The following is a 23,178-nucleotide window of genomic DNA, read 5'->3' as shown; positions in this document are numbered from 1 at the left end:
TTTTACTAGAAAAATTCAGGCAACATGAAATTAAATTGATAAATTTACTTGAGAATAATATTTTTCAATGGCAGTGGACGCTTTGATCATTTTTACATTTTGCATATGTCAACTTTTTCCTCAATCTGTTTGGGTAAATGCATACTACATTTATTGATCCATCTTCTGATGGTTCAAATAGTATGTATGAATCATACATAAAAAACGTGGCTGATTATTGTTATTCTCCATGCTTTTCCCTGCAGTTAAATGTTCAGAGTGCGAGGATTGTTCTGTAAATTTTATAAAGCTTTTTTTTCTTTAGAGAGAGATTGGCTTGTAAAGTTTATCTTAGCTGAGGAGTTAACTGACTGGGTCTCGTCTTTTTGTCCTTTTAGAAGAATTTTTCACAAGCCTTTGAAGCACTAGCATATAAACTGAAGAGATTTGCAAAGTGCCAAGGCTGGGTCTTAAGATAATCTTTCCTTACTCTTCCAAATGAACAGAAAGAAAGACACAAAATGTTTTTGACAAAAACATCATTCACATACTACATGTGAGATTCTAAAGTTCACATAAGCTTAGTTAATTATTTATAACTTTAATAGCTAAAGGATAATGCAAAATACAACCATACTATCCATTGTAAATGTAAGTATTCTACAAAATTTCTTTGATCCTTACAAAGAAAAACTAGTTTCATTTTTTTTACTAATTATCAACTTTGCTAACATCAACAAGTATCGATATTATACTATTGTATAAAAAATCGTTCCAACTATGCTTTTTCAAAAATCCACAATCACAGCGTGATTCACGTGAAAGTAGACAGCAGAATCTGACTTTATCAGTATTTATGGCTTCTCTCATGACTACAATGAATTTGGAAATGAGTAGAAAAAACAGTATAACTGAAAAAAATAAAAGTCCAGATATTAATAAAAACAAATGTTACTATTTAATGAAAAACTTCGTTAGGTCATCAATCTATATTTTATGAAAGAATATTTATAATTATTCCTTTCTCCTCAACTTTATCTCATTAATTAATAAATAGTCCTAAAGTCTCCTTTTAAAATATTTTAGTTTCACATGAATGTATATTTATATTTTAATTATTTAAACATTATTTAAAAAATTTTAAAAGGCAAGTTGAGTTTGTTTTGTTTGCACACACATACACACACACATCCACATCCGGGAAGAACAAATCTGGCGATTTTTGTTAAAGAAATCCATGCTATGATTAAAATTCCTTCAATAATTAGTGGATTATCTTCCAGGTTATTGCTTAAAAGAAGAGCAAATTTCTGAATGGTTTATTCTGGTGTGCTCCCTTAAACTCTCTTTGCCTTGTGTGTATTTACTTATGACTAAATACATTTAATTCTAAACTATTTCTAAAATGGTTTCTAGAATTCACAGAGAGCTTTTTAAGCAAGATCAATGGGGAGACAGAACATTCTTTTTATTGATTACACACTGTTTCATCTACAAAATGACCTCTTTTTCGAAGGCTCAGCAGAAACTGAGCCCCGAGGACATGGTATATTTATGACTCTAGCAGAAAACTGGAAAACCACAAAAATTTTCTTTGAAATCACAACCTGGGTCACGCAGAGGAAGTGGCAATGCCAGGCTCCTCACTGTGAAGTTCTTCGCAGGTGAGATCAGGCAAATTGCGCTGGTTGATGCAAAGTTTCATTCACCTGCTCCTTCACACAAAGCATGTCTGAACCCGCTGTCAGGAGGGGTTAGCAACCCGCCTTCAGGCTAGCGGCTCAGTTCTCTTATCAAACTTTTCAAATTTTAATTTATTTTTTAAAAGTGTAAACTACAAAACTATTTCATAAAACAAAAGCATTCTAATATTTAAAGGATTCTGTCATTTTAATATACTTGCTTAAATTCTTTGTACATTTGTAGGTCCTAGAATAAATCACCAGGAGGTTCTCATGTTGTAAGGTTTAATAGAGGTTAAATACATGTGTGAGAAAGTGAAAAGAAAGGAAGAATATGTATTATGGAGAGGAGGCGGGTGGAGAGAGAGAGAGAAAGAGGAAAACTTCAATCACTTTTGTATTTCTATCATCTTCAGCTTAAATTATATTAAACATTTTTGGAGGATGTAGGCATTCTAAGGGCAGGCAGCATAAAAATTTTATACGTTGGGGCCCACCCGTGGTGTGGTGGTTAAGTTCAGCAGGCTCTGCTTTTGTGGTTGGTTCCCAGTTGTGATCCCAGGTGGACCTACTCTGCTCATCAGCCATGCTGTGGAGGTAACCCACATAAAAAGTGGAGGAAGATTGGCAGAGATGTTAGCTCAGGGCCAATCTTCCTCAAGCAAAAACAGAGGAAGATTGGCAACAGATGTTAGCTCAGGGCTAATCCTCCTCAAGCACAAAAAGAGGAAGATTGGCAACCGATGTTACTTCAGGGATAGTCTTCCTCAGGAAAAAAAAAATTATATGTTAAACAGTTTCCCTTTTTATTGAGTGCACGAATGTTGCTTTTTTAAATATATAGTTTTGCTTTTGTTTCTAGTAATAGAATGATATATGTTTTCAGGAAATTTAACTAATTTCCAATTAGACAACTCCTACTGGTACTAATCTATGTCAGGGAAATTCAAAACGGTTTATTTTTCCATATAACCATGAGTATTTACTCATGACTTAAATTTTTTTTCTAGTACTTACCTAGATTTGTTATAAATACATTCTTCTTGGAGTTGTACCACCTGACATTTAAAACTCATTTCTTCCTTACCAATGAGAAACTTTTTAGAAACTTACATTTTCAAAAAATGTCTGTGTGACATCTGATAACCACGTATCCTATATACTGTTTTTCTACATTTTTAGAGATATGAATTCCTAATAATAAAAGAACATAAAAATTATTCATAGAAAATGAAATTTCAGCTATCAAAAATAAAATATTTGTGTTTAATTCATTCAAGAAAAAGATATGTGGTGTCTACCGATATAAGAGAACTTCTGTTAAACACCTGTGTTTTGCCTAGAGCACATGCACAGTAGGAGATCAGAAGAATGTGTGCTTCTTGGGTCCTCCTAAATCAATGTTCCCTACTAGATAACATCTTTTAAATCATCTCTCACTAAAATTCCAGTTGAGACCATAGAAAACATTTAATAAAAATGTACTGAGCTTCTTTGAATATTGGAGGCACAGTATTGTAGTCATTAGGTTAATTAGGAGCCAAAAACTGTTGCTAATTAAAATTTCTTCTTATGGTTTTTGCTTTCACAAAGCTGAGGGCAGATGAGTGGAAACTGAATGCTCTGCCTACAGAATCAAGAACGGATGCCACTTCAGGTGTTGCAATTCTCATATCAGACCAACTGGATTTCAAAATAAGACAGGTAAAGAGAGACACGCAGGGACAATATATAATGATCAAAGGGACACTTCATCAAGAAGAAGTAATGCTTATAAATATCTATGCACCCAACACAGGAGCACCAAGATTCATAAAGCAACTATTAACAGACCTAAAGGAAGGTGTTAAGAACAACACAATAATAGTAGGGGACCTCAACACCCCACTCACATCAATTGACAGATCATCCAGACAGAAAATCAACAAGGAAATAGTGGAGCTGAATGAAAAACTAAAACAATTGGACTTAATAGACATATATAGATCACTTCACCCTGAAAGAGATCAATATACATTCTTCTCAAGTGCACATGGAACATTCTCTAGGATAGACCATATGTTGGGAAACAAGGCAAGCCTCTACAAATCAAAAAAAATTGAAATAATAACAAGCATCTTCTCAGATCATAGTGCTATAAGGCTAGAAATTAATTACAAGAAAAAAGCTGAGAAAGGCACAAAGATGTGGAGACTAAACAACACACTACTGAACAAGCAATGGATCATTGAAGAAATTAAAGAAGAAATAAAAAAATACCTGGAAACAAATGAAAATGATAGCATGCCGTACCAACTCATATGGGATACAGCAAAAGCTGTATTAAGAGGAAAATTCATCGCAATACAGGCACATCTTAACAAACAAGAAAAATCCCAAATAAGCAACCTTAAAGCACACCTAACTGAACTAGAGAAAAAAGAACAAATGAAGCCCAAAGTCAGCAGAAGGAGAGAAATAATAAAAATCAGAGCAGAAATAAATACTATTGAAACGAAAAAGGCAGTAGAAAGGATCAATGAGACAAAGAGTTGCTTTTTGAGAAGATAAATAAAATTGACAAACCCCTAGACAGACTTACAAAGAAAAAAAGGGAGAAAGCTCAAATAAACAAAATCAGAAATGAGCGAGGAGAAATAACAACAGACTCTGCAGAAATACAACAGATTATAAGAGAATACTACAAAAAACTATATGCCAACAGAATGGATAACCTAGAGGAAATGGATAAATTCTTGGACTCCTACAATCTCCCAAAGCTCACGCAAGAAGAGGCAGACAATTTGAACAGACCAATCACAAGGAAAGAGATTGAAACAGCAATCAAAAACGTCCCAAAGAATAAAATCCCAGGAGCAGATGGCTTTCCTGGGGAATTCTACCAAACTTTCAGAGAGGATTTAATACCTATCCTTTTCAAGCTATTCCAAAAAATTAGGGAAGATGGAACACTTCCTAACACATTCTATGAGGCCAACATCACGCTGATCCCAAAACCTGACAAGGACACCACGAAAAAAGAGAACTACAGGCCAGTATCACTGATGAACATAGATGCAAAAATTCTAAACAAAATTTTGGCAAGCAGAATTCAGCAATTCATGAAAAGAATCATACATCAGGATCAGGTGGGATTCATACCAGGGACACAGGGATGGTTCAACATCCGCAAATCAATCAACGTGATACACCACATCAACAAACTGAGGAATAAAAACCACATGATCATCTCAATAGATGCAGAGAAGGCATTTGACAAGATCCAACAGCCATTTATGATAAAAACTCTGAACAAAATGGGCATAGAAGGAAACTACCTCAACATAATAAAGGCCATATATGACAAACCCATAGCCAACATCATACTCAATGGGCAAAAACTGAACCCCATCCCCTCGAAAACAGGAACGAGACAAGGATGCCCTCTATCACCACTCTTATTTAACATAGTACTGGAGGTCCTGGCCAGAGCAATCAGGCAAGAAAAAGGAATAAAAGGAATCCAAATAGGGAGGGAAGAAGTGAAACTCTCACTGTTTGCAGACGACATGATCTTATATATAGAAAACCCCAAAGAATCCATTGGAAAACTGTTAGAAGTAATCAACAACTACAGCAAAGTTGCAGGGTATAAAATCAATTTGCATAAATCAGTAGCACTTCTATACTCCAGTAATGAACCAACAGAAAAAGAACTCAAGAATACAATACCATTCACAATCGCAACAAAAAGAATAAAATACTTTGGGGTAAACTTAACTAAGGAAGTGAAGGACCTATATAATGAAAATTACAAGGCCTTTCTGAGAGAATTGGATGACGACATAAGGAGATAGAAAGACATTCCATGTACATGGATTGGAAGAATAAACATAGTTAAAATGTCCATTCTACCTAAAGCAATCTACAGATTCAATGCCATCCCAATCAGAATCCCAATGACATTCTTTACAGACTTAGAACAAAGAATCCTAAAATTCATATGGGGCAACAAAAGACCCCGAATTTCTAAAGCAATCCTGAGAAAAAAGAACAAAACGGGAGGCATCACAATCCCTGACTTCAAAACGTACTACAAAGCTACAGTAATCAAAACAGCATGGTACTGGTACAAAAACAGGTGCACAGATCAATGGAACAGAATTGAAAGCCCAGAAATAAAACCACACATCTATGGACAGCTTATCTTTGACAAAGGAGCTGAGGGCATACAATGGAGAAAAGAAAGTCTTTTCAACAAATGGTGCTGGGAAAACTGGAAAGCCACATGTAAAAGAATGAAAATTGACCATTCTTTTTCGCCATTCACCAAAATAAACTCAAAATGGATTAAAGACCTAAAGGTGAGACCTGAAACCATAAGGCTTCTGGAAGAAAACGTAGGCAGTCCACTCTTTGACATCAGTATTAAGAGGATCTTTTCGGACACCATGCCTTCTCAGAGAAGGGAAACAATAGAAAGAATAAACAAATGGGACTTCATCAGATTAAAGAGCTTCTTCAAGGCAAATGAAAACAGGATTGAAACAAAAAAACAACCCACTAACTGGGAAAAAATATTTGCAAGTCATATATCTCACAAAGGCTTAATATCCATAATATATAAAGAACTCTCGCTACTCAACCACAAAACATCAAACAACCCAATCAAAAAGTGGGCTGGAGACATGAACAGACATTTCTCCAAAGAAGATATACTGATGGCCAATAGGCACAGGAAAAGATGCTCATCATCGCTGATCATCAGGGAAATGCAAATCAAAACTACACTAAGATATCACCTTACACCCGTTAGAATGACAACAATATCTAAAACTAATAGCAACAAATGTTGGAGAGGTTGCTGAGAAAAAGGAACCCTCATACACTGCTGGTGGGAATGCAAACTGGTGCAGCCACTATGGAAAACAGTATGGAGATTCCTCAAAAAACTAAAAATAGAACTACCATACGATCCAGCCATCCCACTACTGGGTATTTATCCAAAGAGTTTGAAGTCAGCAATCCCAAAAGTCCTGTGCACCCCAATGTTTATTGCAGCACTGTTTACAATAGCCAAGACGTGGAAGCAACCTAAGTGTCCAGCAACAGACATATATACAATGGAATACTACTCAGCTGCAAAACAGAACAAAATCATTCCATTTGCAATAACATGGATGGACCTTGAGAGAATTATGTTAAGCGAAATAAGCCAGCGAGAGAAAGATAATCTGTGTATGACTCCACTCATATGAGGAATTTAAAATTATGGACTAAGAACAGTTTAGTGGATACCAGGGGAAAGGTGGGGTGGGGGGTGGGCACAAAGGGTGAAGTGGTGCACCTACAACATGACTGACAAACATTAATGTACAATTGAAATTTCACAAGATTGTAACCTATCAATAACGCAATAAAATAAAATAAAATAAAATAAAAAAGAATGGATGCCACTTAATCAGTCACAAGTGGCAGAAGAGTTGAGGGAAGCCATTTAATATCCCTCCCCTTCCATCACCATTCACATTTCAGAACATAAGAGGTTTACCAGCATGTCTGACCCGAGTTGATCAGGTAAGGCGGGTGTTCCATTCCAGAAAACCTAGAGTTTTTAAACAAATTTTCTTTCCACTTTCTGAGTAATTAGACCTGCCTCCCTTAGCCAAGAAGTCTGCATTTCACTCAAAGCCCTACAACAACATATGTAACCCACTTAGTCAACAATGTAAGTGGTGGTTTCTCATTTGCCAGGGAGTTTCATTGGCACACAGATTAAGGACTTACTCAGGTCAGAGAAGAGGGCATTACATTAATAGTGTTGGCAATTAGGCACATCCAGTCAGCCCAGCATTCGTGGGATGTCCACATTTTGCTGCTATTGACGGTATAGTCATTGCCTTTCTCCACATCTGTTATCTTTCTTGATATCCATTAAACAGGGGAATCAGAGGAAATAGAAATTTTATTCTGTCTCATTCAGAACAGGCAATCTATTCTTATTCATGAAAGGCAAGTGATAAATATTAGGAACTCAGAAACTCAGCTCTTTAAGGCTACTGTGGATTTTCAGAGCTAAACATTTCTGGTCTGTTCACAGGATTATAGAATTTTGAATTGGAAATGAGACACTATCTAATTCCAACATATTGTCTTGTAAATGCAAAGTTCTGGCCTGCATATCTTCATAGATAAAACTGAGGGTAATTGAGGAATAATTATGTCAAGGGGGTACATGTGGGTGGAGTAACAAAGTCAAACTGATGTGTCTTTCTGGTCCGACTACCTTCATTTCTCATTATCAACTTTCTAACCACTGGCTTTAGCTGAGGAAATAGCAGCAGAATTGGTAAGGAAAGAAGACTGGAATTGGGGGAACAGAAAAGAAGATAAAAACATTTAAATCCCCTCATGACAGAAGGACCGGTGTGGTCCATTGCAAACTGCACAACCACCAACTCTAAGATGTTCTAGGTCCTGGATATCTAGGAAGTAATGAAAGCACAGGAAATCTCCAGGTGGCAGAATTTTTTTCAAATTATTTTTTATTGCGGTAACATTGGTTTATAGCATAATACAAATTTCAGGCGTACATCATTATATTTCAATTTCTGTGTAGATTACATCATGTTCATCACCCAAAGACTAATTACAATCCATCACCATATACATGTGCCTAATCACTCCTCCTTCCTCCCTTCCCCTCTGGTAACCAGCAATCCAATGTCTGTCTCTTTGAGATTGTTTGTTGTTGTTGTTGTCTTCTACTTATGACTGAGATCATACAATATTTGACTTTCTCCCTCTAACTTATTTCGCTTAGCAAATACCACCAAGGTCCATCCATGTTGTCATGAATGGCCAGATTTCATAGATTTTTTATGGCTGAGTAGTATTCCATCGTATATATATACCACATCTTTATCCATTCATCCCTTGATGGCCACCTAGGTTGCTTCCAAGTCTTGGCTATTGTGAATAATGCTGCAATGGACATAGGGGTGCATGTATCTTTATGCATTCATGTTTTCATGTTCTTTGGATAAATACCCAGCAGTGGAATAGCTGGATCATATTGTAGTGCTGTTAATTTTTTGAGGAATATTTTCCATAGTGGCTGCACCAGTTTGCACTCCCACCAGCAATGTATGAGAATTTCCTTCTCTCCACATCCTCTCCCACACTTGTTGTTTCCTGTTGTATTAGTTATAGCCATTCTTATGGGAGTGAGGTGATATCTCATTGCAGTTTTTATTTGCATTTCCCTGACAGTTAGTGATGTTGAGCATCTTTTCATGTGCCTGTTGGCCATCTGTATATCTTCTTTGGAGAAATCTCTGTTCATATCTTTTGCCCAGTTTTTAGTTGGGTTGTTACTTTTTTTGTTGTTGAGATGTATGAGTTCTTTATATATTTTGGATATTAACCCCTTATCAGATATATGGTTTGCAAATATCTTCTCCCAATTGTTAGGTCGTATCTTTGTTTTGTTTATGGTTTCCTTTGCTGTGTAGTCCCACTTGTTTATTTTTTATATTGTTTCCCTCACCTGGCCAGACATGGTACTTGAAAATGTGCTGCTAAGACGGATGTCAAAAACCATACTGCCTATGTTTTCTTCTGGAAGTTTCATGGTTTCAGATCTTACATTCAAGTCTTTAATCCATTTCGAGTTAATCTTTGTGTATAGTGTAAGATAATGGTCTACTTTCATTCTTCTGCATGTGGCTGTCCAGTTTTCCCAACACCATTTATCGAAGAGACTTTTTTTCTCCATTGTATGTTCTTAGCTCCCTGTTGAAAATTAGCTGTCCATAGATGTGCGGGTTTATTTGTGGGTTCTTGATTCTGTTCCATTGATGCGTGTGTCTGTTTTTGTGCCAGTACCACGCTGTTTTGGTTACGATACCTTTGTAGCATATTTTGAAGTCAGGGAGTGTGATACCTCCAGCTTTATTCTTTTTTATGAAGATTCCTTTGGTTATTTGGGGTATTTTGTTGTTCCATATAAATTTTAGGATTCTTTGTTCTATTTCTGTGAAAAATGTCGTTGGAACTGATAATGATTGCACTGAATATGTAGATTGCTTTAGGAAGTATGTACATTTTAACTATGCTAATTCTTCTAATCCATGAGCATGGAATATCTTTCCATTTCCTTGTGTCTTCAGCTTCTTTCAACAATAGTTTTCAGTGTACTCATCTTTCACCTTTTTGGTTAAGTTTATTCCCAGGTATTTATTCTTTTTGTTGCAATTATAAATTGGATTGTATTCTTAATTTCTCTTCCTGCTACTTCGTTATTAGTATACAGAAGCACAACTGATTTTTGCATGTTGATTTTGTATCCTGCAACTTTACCATATTCATTTGTTATTTCTAAAAGTTTTTTGGTGGGTTCTTTATGATTTTCTCTATATAAAATCATGTCATCTGCAAATAGTGACGGTTTCACTTCTTCCTTTCCAAGTTGGATCTATTTTATTTCTTTTTCTTGCCTGATTGTTCTGGCTAGAACTTCCAGTACTATTTTAAATAAGAGTGGTGAAAGTGGGCATCCTTGTCTGGTTCCTGTTCCTAGAGGGATAGCTTTCAGTTTTTCTCCATTGAGAATGGTGTTAGCTGTGGGTTTGTCATATGTGATCTTTATTACGTTGAGGCACTTTCCTTCTATATTCATTTTACTGAGAGTTTTTATCATCAGTGGATGCTGTATTTTGTCAAATGCTTTCTCTGCATCTATTGAGATGATCATGTAATTTTTATTCTTCATTTTGTTAATGTGGTGTATCATGTTGATTGATTTGTGGATGTTGAGCCACTCCTGCATCCTTGGAATAAATCCCACTTGATCATGGTGTATGATCTTTTTAATGTATTGTTGTATTCTATTTTCTAGTATTTTGTTGGGGATTTTTGCATCTATGTTCATCAGTGATATTGGCCTGTAATTTTCTTTTTCGTGTTGTCCTTGTCTGGTTGTGATATCAGGGCAATGTTGGCTTTGTAGAATGAGTTAGGAAGCTTGTAACATCAGACCCTGTACCTGTCTCACTGATGCCCAGCCAAGCCATGAGATCTCCAGCAAGAGATGGAACAAGATGCTGCAGTTTAAGTTCCTCACTCCCATGCCTGAAGTTGAGGGGTCAAAGGAATTCAAGATTCAAACTAGACATCACTATAGGCAAAGTAAATGATCTGTTCCATGAGAATCAGGGCTGTTTGTTGGCTGCCCTAGTCTATTCCCAGTGCTCATGCTTGATAACTATTTCCAAAGTCAATGAATTAAAGTAATCTGAAACACAAAGGAAGATACAATTTTAATAGGCAATTTAAATCACTCTAAAATGCATCATCCTTTCTCAAGATAAATTTGAAAAATAAACAGAAGCTAGCTACTGATTTTCTATGCAATCATATTTAAAAGAGGACATGGTTATGAAAATTAAGAGATAATGTTAAATTGAAGTTCACTAATTTATGACATGACACTTAAGGGAAAATTCCACTATTTTCAGGCAATAAAAACATACTTTTACATAAAAGTATTTATAAAGTATCTTTCAATTGGTTGCATGTCTTTGCCATTGCGTTGAAAAGTGGCACTGCTAACCTTGCATGGTGGACATTGCTGGGTGCCCAGCACCCAGGCAACCCTGACTATGAGGGGGAATTCTCTGATTGTATGAGTTTTGATTCTCCCTCCAGAAGCTAAGGGGCTGAAGACACTCCCTTCATTCCTTGCAGCTTGGGCGTAGGCTCAGAATCCAAGCTTGACCAACTGGGTACTTCCAACCAGGAGTGCAAAAGATTCAGGGAGCTGAGAAACTATGAACAGTAGAAGCCACAGCATCAATTGCTCAGCAGAGATAGATGTAGAGTCTAGTGGCAGCAGCTTTGAGTGTCCTGTGATGTATAGTCTGGCAGAGACAATACAACAATAGGCTTGGTGTCCATTTGTGGCAGTGCCAGTGGCAACCAAACAAGAGTGCTCATGAGTTGTGACTGGCTGTGCTTCATGCTCTCTGGCCAACCTTAATTTGTCCATATTCATTTTCTGTTCTTAATCCCCCAACTTCTAGAACGATTATGTGGACAACCTTCAACAGATTCATTTTCTCTTCAAGTTAGCCAAAGCTGTTTTCTTAACATAAAACTCTGACTTGTATACCTTGCCATTCATTATACAAGTTCATATATTATAGTGATTTTAATATTACTAAGAGAAAACACACAGAATGGACATACGGTCTCTTACCTTACATATTTGCCACTTCAACTTGGAGAAAAGCTTTGTGAATTGTGGGGTGAATTAATCAATTTGTTAAGAAGGAAGATTTCTAATTTGTCTTGGTGCTATATGAACTGTTATCTATGTAGAGAGCAACGCAGATCATAACAGATGCAGACAACTCTTTATATTCAGTTCCAAATCTGACTATGCTGTGTTTTACCCTTTGTCTTCCAGATAACACATCCTTATTACAAAGGCATGTTACATTTTTAACTAGGTAACTTAGCTCTGGGTATGATATTGATGATGTTTTTAGTCTATATGCTTATGTTACTTTTCTGTGAGTCATAAGTAGCAGCTGATTAGGGACATTGATGCTAATTCATTATTTGAACATCCTTTTGGGTTATACATAAACGTAAAACAGACTAACTTGTATATGCTAAAGTAATTTGGTAATTTAGAAAGCTTACTCATGTCATCATAGTTCTAGAGGAAGAAATCTGTATGCTATTTGGAAAGTCTCCCTGTGCTGAAGGAGAGAAAAAAAAGAATTATATGCATTTATGTATATAATCGATTACAGAAAATCTTCTGATTCTACGTATACCCACATTGCACTTAAATTTCCTTTCAGTCATTAATTCAGGGACATCTTCATGTCAAGAGAAATTTAAACTTTAATGATGAGAAAAGAATGAAAACATTCCCAACCTTAAATGGGAGGAAGATGCAATAAAATACATGTTTCCAAAGGGCCCAAAGGTTAACATATTGACCGTGATTCCTATTGGCAGCACAATGGAGCTTTTGTTCTACAAACTATTAGGTCCAATAGTTTAATTTTTGGGGAGGGGACATGGAAGGTGCTATCCCTCAATTGTCTTCTACAAGCTTGGATAATGTAAAATGATGAGTTGACTTCTGCTGCTTTTTTAAAAAAGAAAAAAAAATGCCTTATTGCTAGCGGATTCTCAGTCCATCTTTATGAATTTGTGATTCTAGGTAGTAAAAGAGAAGAGAATATATCATTCCTTAGCTAAGGAAGAATTAATTGTTCATTAGCTCCAACACTCTATCCAAAGAACAAATGGGCCCTCTCCTTTGACTTACCCCTAATTGCCATTCAGCAGTTAATAAACTTCTGCACAATTCCTATCCATGCAACTGCCCTTATCTACTTATTTGGAACTATTTTATGTTACTTATGTGTAACTATTTTATAACCACAATTTAAATAAATAATAATTGGCACACAGAAATTAATAAAAGTCTGCTTGGGAGAGAGGGGGATATGGCTTTTATCAAAATGTTTCAAATGGCTAGGTGAATGCCTTCAAGTTCAATAGTATCCAGTGAAGCTCATTACCCGGATAAATTCCTTCTTAAAAGCTGAGAACTATAAACTACATAGGAGATTGATATAACTTCTTCACTCATAGGGGAAATATGTTTCATAAGCAGAATATCAACAGTTGAAAATTCTTAAGCCTATAATCACATAAACTACATAAAAGATGTAATTAAGAAAAATTAAAGCCACGATAGACTTCTATTCCACAAGAATTAAATAGTTAATTTTAAATGATTGTTTCTGACACCTACCTGCTTCTATTGTCACAAGAAATAATAAAATAATACTTTTTAAAAAAGCTAATGGTTGTAAAAGAGATTTTAGGGACAATGTGATCCAAACCAACATTTAAAAAATGATAAAATGAAGAGCTCATCATATGAATTGAATTACCTAAGATCACAGAAATAGGTGGTGGCAAAGTTGAAATCAAGTCTGGTTACCTTTTAATCAAGTGCTCTGGTCCACATCTCTAGGTAGACTCCACCTCAACCATGTTTGCTGCTCATCACTTTCATTTTGTGAATGTTACTCAAAGGAAACATAGTTAACAGCAAGTTTGTTTTAAAGTATTTAAATATACACATCAGGCAAGAAGGGCTTGGTTATGCCACTGTAACAGAAAAAGCTCAATGGCTTAAAATGACAAAGGTTATTCCTTGCTCTTGCTACATGCACATTCCAGGTTGGCTAGGGAGCTCTGCTCTGTGTTATCCTCCTTGCTCGTGTCGAGGGAGGTCCCATCTCTGAGCTTCACAATGGAGGAGGGAAGAAAAATGGAATGCCACAAACAGTGCTTTATGCTTTTGTCCAAAAGTCACATGTGGCATTTCATTCACATTTCACCACCAAAGCCCATCTCATGGCCACCCAAACTTCAGAAGGCAGAAAGGGAAATCTTCCCCTGTGCCTAGAAGGAAAGAAAAATATTTGGAGAGTGGCATTAACAACTACATTATAGATATAGAACAGCTATTCCTTTGAGCTTTGCAGGGAAAATATTCACTTCATTATACATTCACTGAATTATGAATATTCATATATCTGTGAAAATGCTACCAAAAGACAGAAGGTTAATGAAATTTGATATCTGATTATACTTACTTGCTTCGTGAAATATATTACTAAACAAATTACTCAATGGATAACATGCAAGGCAAAAAAACTAGAATTTAAAACCAGATTTCAAAAACCCATTACGATTTGAAGATTTAATTTCTTCAAAAATAATTTGTTTATTCATTAGTTAATGCCGTTTTTCCCTTCAATTCAGTTTTACCCAAATTAGTAATGAAGTCAGTGCAGAAAAATTATGCTATAGGTATTTTTTTCTGTTTTATTGAAAAAACATGGTTTGAGAGAAGTAACTAGGGAGAGATGAAATACCCCAGGTGTAGAGGAGGTTAAAATTGGAATGGAGATCAAGATTGTCACCAAAACACTGAATGTTTTTAAAGAAAGTTAGAAGCCGAATAAATTGCACTTTCATTGCTTAGAATGTTTGTGCTATGTTATCTCAATTAAACATTTATTATTGTTCAGGTTCTGTGCTGCTTATGCACGGTTAATATATGAGAACAGTCACCTGCACAACGACTAACAATATTATGACAATTTTAAGAATGTAATTTATCCAAAGGTCTTAAAAAGCCAGCAAAAAAAGCCTTTGATGAGGCAAGAAAAAGTTTGAGCCAGAAGTTCTAGGTTTAAATTTTAGCTCTTCCATTTTTAGTAATCTTTCTGGCCCCGTTTCCTTTTCTCTGAACTGGGTGTACTTTTGTCTATATCACAGGACTGCTGACGGGATCATTCATTCACCCACTAAATGAAATATCTAATAAGCCTCTCCATGTACCATGAACTTTCCTTGGCATTAGGGAGACAATGAAGCATAAAGCAGCAAGAGAGAAGCTAAATCCATAGATAAATGAAATAAGGATACCTGGATAAAGAAGTAAATAAGTAGGGTAGTCAGAGTGAGGTTATAGGGAAGGATGGTCAGAGAAGGCCTCTCTGAGGAGCTGAATTTGAGAGGATGGACATGAGCCAAGCTAAGCAAAGAGCTTGGGGGAAAGGCCAACTGGGCAGAGGAAATATCCAGCGCAATGGTATGGAGGCCTATGCGATGAGACGGCACATAAACAGCACCTACAGAACATCCGGCACTTCTGCCTCACCACTCTCCCCACCATCACCACCTACTCACACTCTTGCAGACATTCTGCTTTGCAAACACTTCACTGGACATGTGAAACAGTTGTAGTGAGTTTCAATGCCACAAAATCTAGCGAGTAAAGTAGCAACCAATAAGAGCCTTTGGGGAAATTCATTATTAATGTTAATATAATCGTTTAAGCCTAATTGCCTAAGACATTTTCAAGGAGGAGAAAAAAATATTGTTGAATACAGTTACCTAGGAATATGTAATCTTGGAATAGGTCATCAGTTCTAAAACATTTGAATAAAAACACGTCTGATATTTGCCTTTCTGCAATTTAATTAATGAGTTAATTGTCTGTATTAACTTTTCACCAAAATAAATATTCTAACAATGTATTCCTTTTACTCAAAATAACATCCAAGTTCAGGTGCTTGATCTCAGAGTGGTAGCCAAAATTGCTAAATTATCCAGGAAGAGCTGAACAAATATCTTGCTTATAAAAATTTTCAGCTTGATGCCCTTTAAGGCGTTTGTATATTTTACAAGTCTCATTAACTTTGCTGAAAAATTGCTCTGAGGAAAACAGGCGATCAGAGACCATCCAAATAAAATCCTCTTTACAAGATGCAATAACACAGCTCCACCACTAAGCTCCACGTAACATTTAGAACAAGTACTCCTCTCAAGTCCCAGGCAATAGTCTCCTGACTCAACATACATAAAATTCAAATGTATGAAGACTAACATGTATTAAAGACAAGAAATATCGCAAGTACTCTCCTAGTTTACCGGTTAAAGCTGATTCTAAGTCACCGTCAAAGAGAATTGCTCCACTACGTTTGATGCTGATGGCTCTGTGAACAGTGAACAAACCCATACCCCAACTTATGATCCTTTGACAAAGAGGATCTACAGGACACCAGACTGAAGTATCCAGGGGTCCATCATTAACTGACGACACTTTTATTAGCCACAAATGATTGAGATGAGATAAAATACGAAACTAGCAAAAAAGCACTGTAATGCTAAGCTAATTCTGAAGTACAATAAAAATTAAATTTTTTCTTATACCCAGAAACTTACTTACCCAGAACACTATTGTTCAGAGATCCTGCCTGTATTCAGCTTGACTAGTAAATAATAAATCTGATAATGTCAAAGCATTCTTATGTTTAAATTATTATATCACTTAATGGGAGTATTATCTACCTTTATATATACATATGTATGTAGGTATGTCACAAGTAGGCAACTTTCAAACATATCCTGTTTGGTAAAGCTGTCAAAATAATCTTGTCATATCTTCTTTGCTCCACTTTTGAAGGTAAAAACTTAACATCCTTTCTCCACAATGTGAAAAATGATTCTGAATGTGAGACGGATGGGGAAGAGCAAGGAAAAAAGAATGATTTACGCTTTCTGTCAGAGAAGCCTTCCATTAATTCACAGCTTATCTGCTCAGTTTTTCTGCAACTCTCCTGAAATGATATTTACTTCAACTTTAAACAAATATTTCAAATTACTTAAAAACTAAGACGTAGGTTTTTTTCACAGTGGATCCTTCAGGTTCCAAATAATGATAACAGTGGAAGCCTGTTTCTGCTAATTTCAGCTATTCCTTGGCATTCATCCAGAAGCCTAAAAGGAAACAGGCTTCCTTTCAGTCCCATCTATCACAGCCACAGAATTATATAATAACATGTCAAAATAAAGACCTGGAGGCACTGTGAAATCCTACGGTGCCTTCCAAACCTTCCAAGAAAGATGTAAGTTTTTTCCCAACAAATATATTTTGTAGACTCATAATACTTTGAAAATTGAAAATCAATATATGGCATTATGGTTGAGTATAATGTTAAAAGATAGTATGACATTCTTCAACTGTTCAAGAGAAAGCAGCATTTCCCACGTACACTCATTATATCTGGGATCATTCCAGCTTTCAAAAACAATGAGAGTCTGCTTGTAATGAGAACATAAAGGATGACTCAGTGACAATTCAAGTATCTATAGAAAAACAGCATTAACTGGCATGGATTTCTCCTATCAAAAGTGGCGGTGGCATAGCGGTTAAGTTCGCGTGCTCTGCTTTGGCGGCCTGGGGTTCTCGGGTTCAGATCCTGGGTGTGGACCTGCACACTACTCATCAAGCCATGCTGTAGTGGCATCCCATATCCAAAAAGTAGAGGAAGATGGCATGGGTGTTAGCTCTGGCCAAATCTTCCTCAAGTAAAAATAGGGAGATTGGCAACAGATGTTATTAACTCAGCACCAATCTTCCTTACCAAAAAAAAAAAAAAAAAAAGCCAAATCTCCTTTGCTGTTAAAGCCTTCAGATACTTTCTAACATGTGATATAAAAATTTTTGCATTATCTTTTAAAAATAAAAATTTGTTAATTTTTTCACAACCAAACCAACACTTAAGGAATTTCCTGCCTGAAAACAAAAATTATATATCTTTTCTGAATATACATGCTCATTATAGAGATTTTAGAAAACAGATAAGTATGAAGGAGAAAATAAAAATCATCCTTATTTTCACCTTCCAAAGATAATAGCTTATAATATTCTCGTACAGTTTTTCCAGTTTTAAAAAATTTTGTTCCGAATTAATTTTAGACCTACGGAAAAGTTACAAAAACAGCACAGACAGACCTTACATTCTTCACACAGCTTCCCTTAATGTTAATGCTTTGCATGACGATAGTGCAATTACCAAAACTAAGAAATCAACGTTGGTATAGTACTATTAGCTGAACTACAGACTTTATCCAAATTTCCCCAGTTTTCCTGTTAGAATCGTTTTTCTGTTCCAGGATCCTCTTCAGGATCTCATGTTGTATTTAGCTGTTGTGTCTCTATAGTCTCCTTTGACCTGTGACATGTGGTGAAATCGACACTTCTGAAGAGTACTAATCAGTTATTTTGTAAGAATGTCATCAGTTTGGTTTGGTTCGATGTTTTCTCATGATTAGATTGAGGTTATATACTTGTGGCAAGAATACTACGACGTGATGCATTCCTCTCAGTATATTGTATCAGGGAGTATACGATGTCAACATTTCTTATCATGGGTTATGTTAACCTGGATCACTTTGTACAAGTGGTGCCTGCCAGGTTTCTCCACTCTGTGGTTACTCTCTTCCCCTTTGTAATTAATAAATATTTTGGAAGAAGTACTTAAAGAGCAAATATTATGTTTCTCCTCGAACTGTCACTCTCTAATTTTAGTATCCATCGGTGGAACTTGCCTACAATAATTTACTGGTCTTCTAATGGTGATTTTCTATTTTCCTCATTACTTCTTCACTTATTAATTGGACTCCTCTAAGAAATACCTGTCTTTTCTCTTCTACATATTTATTCAAATATTTATATCAGTATGGCCTCGTGGATATTTATTTTATTCTATGGGTTATAATCCAATTCTAACTTTTTCTTTTGTAAATTGTTCTAGCTTTGACCATTGGGATCTTTCCAGTTTGGCTCCTTGCTCTTTCAATGTGCCCCTACCCTTTTTAGAGCATTGCTTTACTTTCTGCCACTGAAAGAGAGTCTCCTCCTGTACATTTCCTGTCCTGGTCCTGCAATCAACCACATCCCCAAGAATCTGCTTCCTTTTATTAAATACTGGTATTAGAAACCAAAATCTGGGTGGTAGTTATGCTCATTGCTACTGAAGTGTCACTACTCTAGCCCCTGTCAATGGACAGAGATTGAGAATATGTGTATGTATACTAACCCATGTATATACACACATTTAAACTTATTTCTGTATCTATCTATCCGTATATATATTAAAAACCATGAGTTTATACTCATACCTAAAATCCCAATATAACACTACAAGATTCATTCTACCCTTCTCCCTTTCTTTGTATTTAACTTCTTTCTACTATATACAGTGAGAAAACTGGTTCTCATTATCTACAATATAGGTATTTATTTGTCTAACTCCAGTGCATACTGAAAGTAATTTCTGACTTATGACTCCATATCTATGTGAGAGGCAAATTTACTAAGTAAATTACATTCACATCATGGTCGTTTTCAAAAAACATTTTACATACTGCATAATTCATTCTTTATGGTGTACAGTTCTATGGGTTTTGACAAATGCATAGAATCTTGTATCTACTGCCACAATCATGATACAGAACACACGCTTACCCTCAATCCCCAGCCTCCAGAAGGAGTTGAGAAGCCTGTGGTGCTCTCCAGAGGACTCTTGCTTAGAAAAAAATACACCTTCCTTCAGCTTATCTTGCTTTCCAGCCTCCTCATCACAGGGCTCAGAGGCCAGACATTGAGGTGTCTGTTGGAAGCCTGTAGACCTGTTTCATCTCTCTCTTATGTCCTTGCCGCTGAATTCCCTCTTTCAGTAGTCATCAGCTCTTTACAATGTGCGGTTCTGAATGCACAGGAAATTATTCTCCCTCCTATCCCTAAGTTCCCTCACAGGTCAATTTCAGTAATTAACGCTGAAATATATTTTGTTAAAAAGCCTTACCCAGAGTTTGTTTCCCCAGAGCTAGTTCTGGTGAGGTGGCAATGACATGCTCATTTGAAGTTCTAAGAACTACAGGGACCCGAACCTCCCTGGAGGCAGCTGAAGCTTTGAGCTTTAGTCATCAGGCAGCGCTACAGCAACCATCAGTTGACGTGATCCAAGAAGGACTGTTCAAGCCTGCTGACCAGCCGTGAGAAGCCTCTGAAATGTCAGACTTTTGGATAGTAGTATGATTTCGGATCTTTAAAGGACCCTGGACTCTCTTGTTCCATAGTATGGACAATCTTTGATCCCACATGTGAAGAAGTTTGGACATCTGTGGCAGCCACGACAGCAAGTAGCCCAGAACGTTTTTGATATCTGTTAACTATACTTCAAATATCTTTATAACCAAATGATTCATTGGTCCTAGAAAGCAAAATGAAAAGAATCTCAAATTTTCCCACTCTTCTTTGGATTCCTGATACTCCTTAATTTTGGAGCCACTTTTCAGTTTTGAAGTTGACAAGACTAAAGAACTTAGCCAGTTTATAGCTTCAAAAAAATAAATAAAATGGAGAAGACAAGGCTGTCTTGGGGCAATACAATAATATAGAGTTTTCCCACTGAAACGTGCAATTGCCTTCATAAAATTGTTAAGAGCAGATAGGAGAAGAAAAAAGATAAGGATTATGCTGTCTGCCCACTTTTTTTCTAAGGCAAGTGTTGAAGACTTTCAAGTAAAATAGGAATATTCAATTCTACCTCCGTGCAGAGGTTCTTATTTTAGTCTAGTAGGAAATGGTTTTCTACCCATCTGAAAACTGTCTTCTCAGCCAGACATCAAAGCCTGGAGCTAGAGATGTAAGCAGAGGTGGGGCAGAAAGAAGACACAGGCTGAATCCATCAGCCTGGATTTGAATCAAACTTCTGTCAATTACCAGCTAAGTGACTTCGAGGAAGTCACTCAATTTCTCTGACTCTCTATTCTCGCATCTGTAAAGCAACACATACCTCGCAGGTTGTTATTAGGATCAAATAAAAAAACGGTTGAAATGCTTAGCACATAATAGGTTTTCTATAAATGTTAATTGAGTCAGAAAATAATTGTAGTTATATAAAGGATTCAACATATTTTGCCTTTAAGCAAACTCCAGTGGTAGCATTTTGTGCCTATTGGTTTTGTTGCCTAGCTACGTAGGCACTGTCTTGGACATTTTAACACGGGAGAAATAAACTTTGTCTCTGATGGCTGGCAGCTCACACTCTAGAGCTAACACTTCACACTCAATTACATAGGAGCAGAATGACACACTAATGTTTACAGCACAATTATGGCCCGAGACTTGATGTAGAGTGTCATTCGCCAGGTAGGAAGGAACACGACCATAGCCTGTTGCCTCAAACGAAGTCCTATTTCAAGAAAACCAAAACCTTTTTCAGGAATTTTCTTAAGATTGCTTCTTTTTTAAAACTTTTTATTCCAATTGGACTTAAAAAAATTTCAGCTGCTGGAAAGAGCTGAAAAATATACAAAAAAATTTCATTTAATAAAGTGTTTTTCTGCCCCTTTAAAAGTCAGCTTACTTCACGGAAAGTTACTATAACTAAAACTTTCATAGTTAATCTCATTAGCAGTGAACCCATATCATTAATAACATTTCCTATTTGTTGCCTTAACCTAAAATAGGGTAACTATATAATTTATTATCCAGACTGAGACACTTTTGGTAGCAAAACTAGGATTCATTATTAATTATGCTGGGACCATAAAGCATATTTAAGGACAGTCTTGGGAAAACCTGGACAGCAGGTTCTTCTATCTTTCCAGAAAGATTGACCAGCCTGATATTTAGGACAAGCGTATCGTGGAAGGAAGTGAGGCTGTTTAGATTCAGCGGGATCATATCATGATTCTTTCATTGGTAAGTGGTTTTCATTTTAGCATTAACTGTTATTCTAAGAAAAATTCTGTGTATCTATATTGTCTCCAAATTTCAAAGCAGGAATAAATTTCCTGTACTGATGTCCTGGACTTTGATTTATTGATTTATTTTTTTAATGTATTGTTTGCTAATGCGTTAGACACAGTATGCCAATTTTGTGATGATTAGATTTGAACCTCATCATAAGGGATCCCCTCCCCTGTAAAAGGACGCCTTGCTTTCAATAGGTCTGAGGATATGTGGTTAAAAGACAAATCTAGGCTTTCAGATAAAGTGTGAAGGGAAACAGAAGTGCCCATGTATATATTATATTCTACAGATATTTCTCTGTAAATATTACTTACAGTGTACGCAGTATATATTTAAGTCTATTAGATTTATCAGTTAGGTGCAATGGGAGTTGTCTTAATATTGTGCAATATTCTTTCTTCCAAGTAACTTACTTAATAACATAATTATCCTCAGTAATTATAAGTAAATCACAGTTGTTTAAAATGTTTTGATAAGGACATCTCCCCTTTTTCAGGGATCAGACAAGCCCTATTTATTCCATATCTTGTCTTTTTCAAACTTTTTCTGGTCATTTTGAAAATTCACCACTTAGCTATAGATTCCAGCTAGCATATTACTGGAGACACTAAAGGCTTTAAAGAAAGAAATGAATGATTGAATTTTAAAAATCTTGATTAATAAATTTTTTTGTCAAAAGCCAGTTGTTATATAATATTTAGCACATTTATTCCCAGTTGCATTTTTCTCTTCTTCTTTATATGATTCACTCATTTTATAATCCAAGGAGCATTTTTGAACTGTTCTATATCACTGTGCTGATGCCAGAGTGAATAAAGACAGAGTGAATAAGACATGTGCCCTGTCTCCAGCGGCTCACTTGCCCATTTCCGTTATTTAGAAACAGGTAACAGGATAAGGATTAGGACCATATATTTGTACTATGTACTCAAGATTCAGAAAAAATGTGCAAAATATGCAAATTCTAACATTATTTTGAAGTCTTGCTACTTAAAAGTTCAAAAAAAGTGTCTTCCCCTCCAGAGCTAAGAGAGATGGAGGAATACCTGCCAAGCAAAAAGATTCAATTTGGCCGGGCATTCATCAGCTTCTGCAAACACGGCCACAGTACCCAGACGGCAGGGGGTACTCACTGAATGTTCTGGGGCATTCATTAGCTTCTGCAAACACGGCCACAGTACCCAGACGGCAGGGGGTACTCACTGAATGTTCTGGGGGCTGTCAGGCTGAATGAGTGCATTTCCCCAAGGGGAAACCCTATTTGCCACTAATACTTAATTATTTCCTTTCTTTTTCTATTAAGCAAAGGTCTTGATGAATGGT

Source organism: Equus caballus, chromosome 4 (assembly GCF_041296265.1).
Source record: "Equus caballus isolate H_3958 breed thoroughbred chromosome 4, TB-T2T, whole genome shotgun sequence".
NCBI lineage: Eukaryota > Metazoa > Chordata > Mammalia > Perissodactyla > Equidae > Equus > Equus caballus.
Note: the sequence above shows the minus strand (reverse complement) of the source record.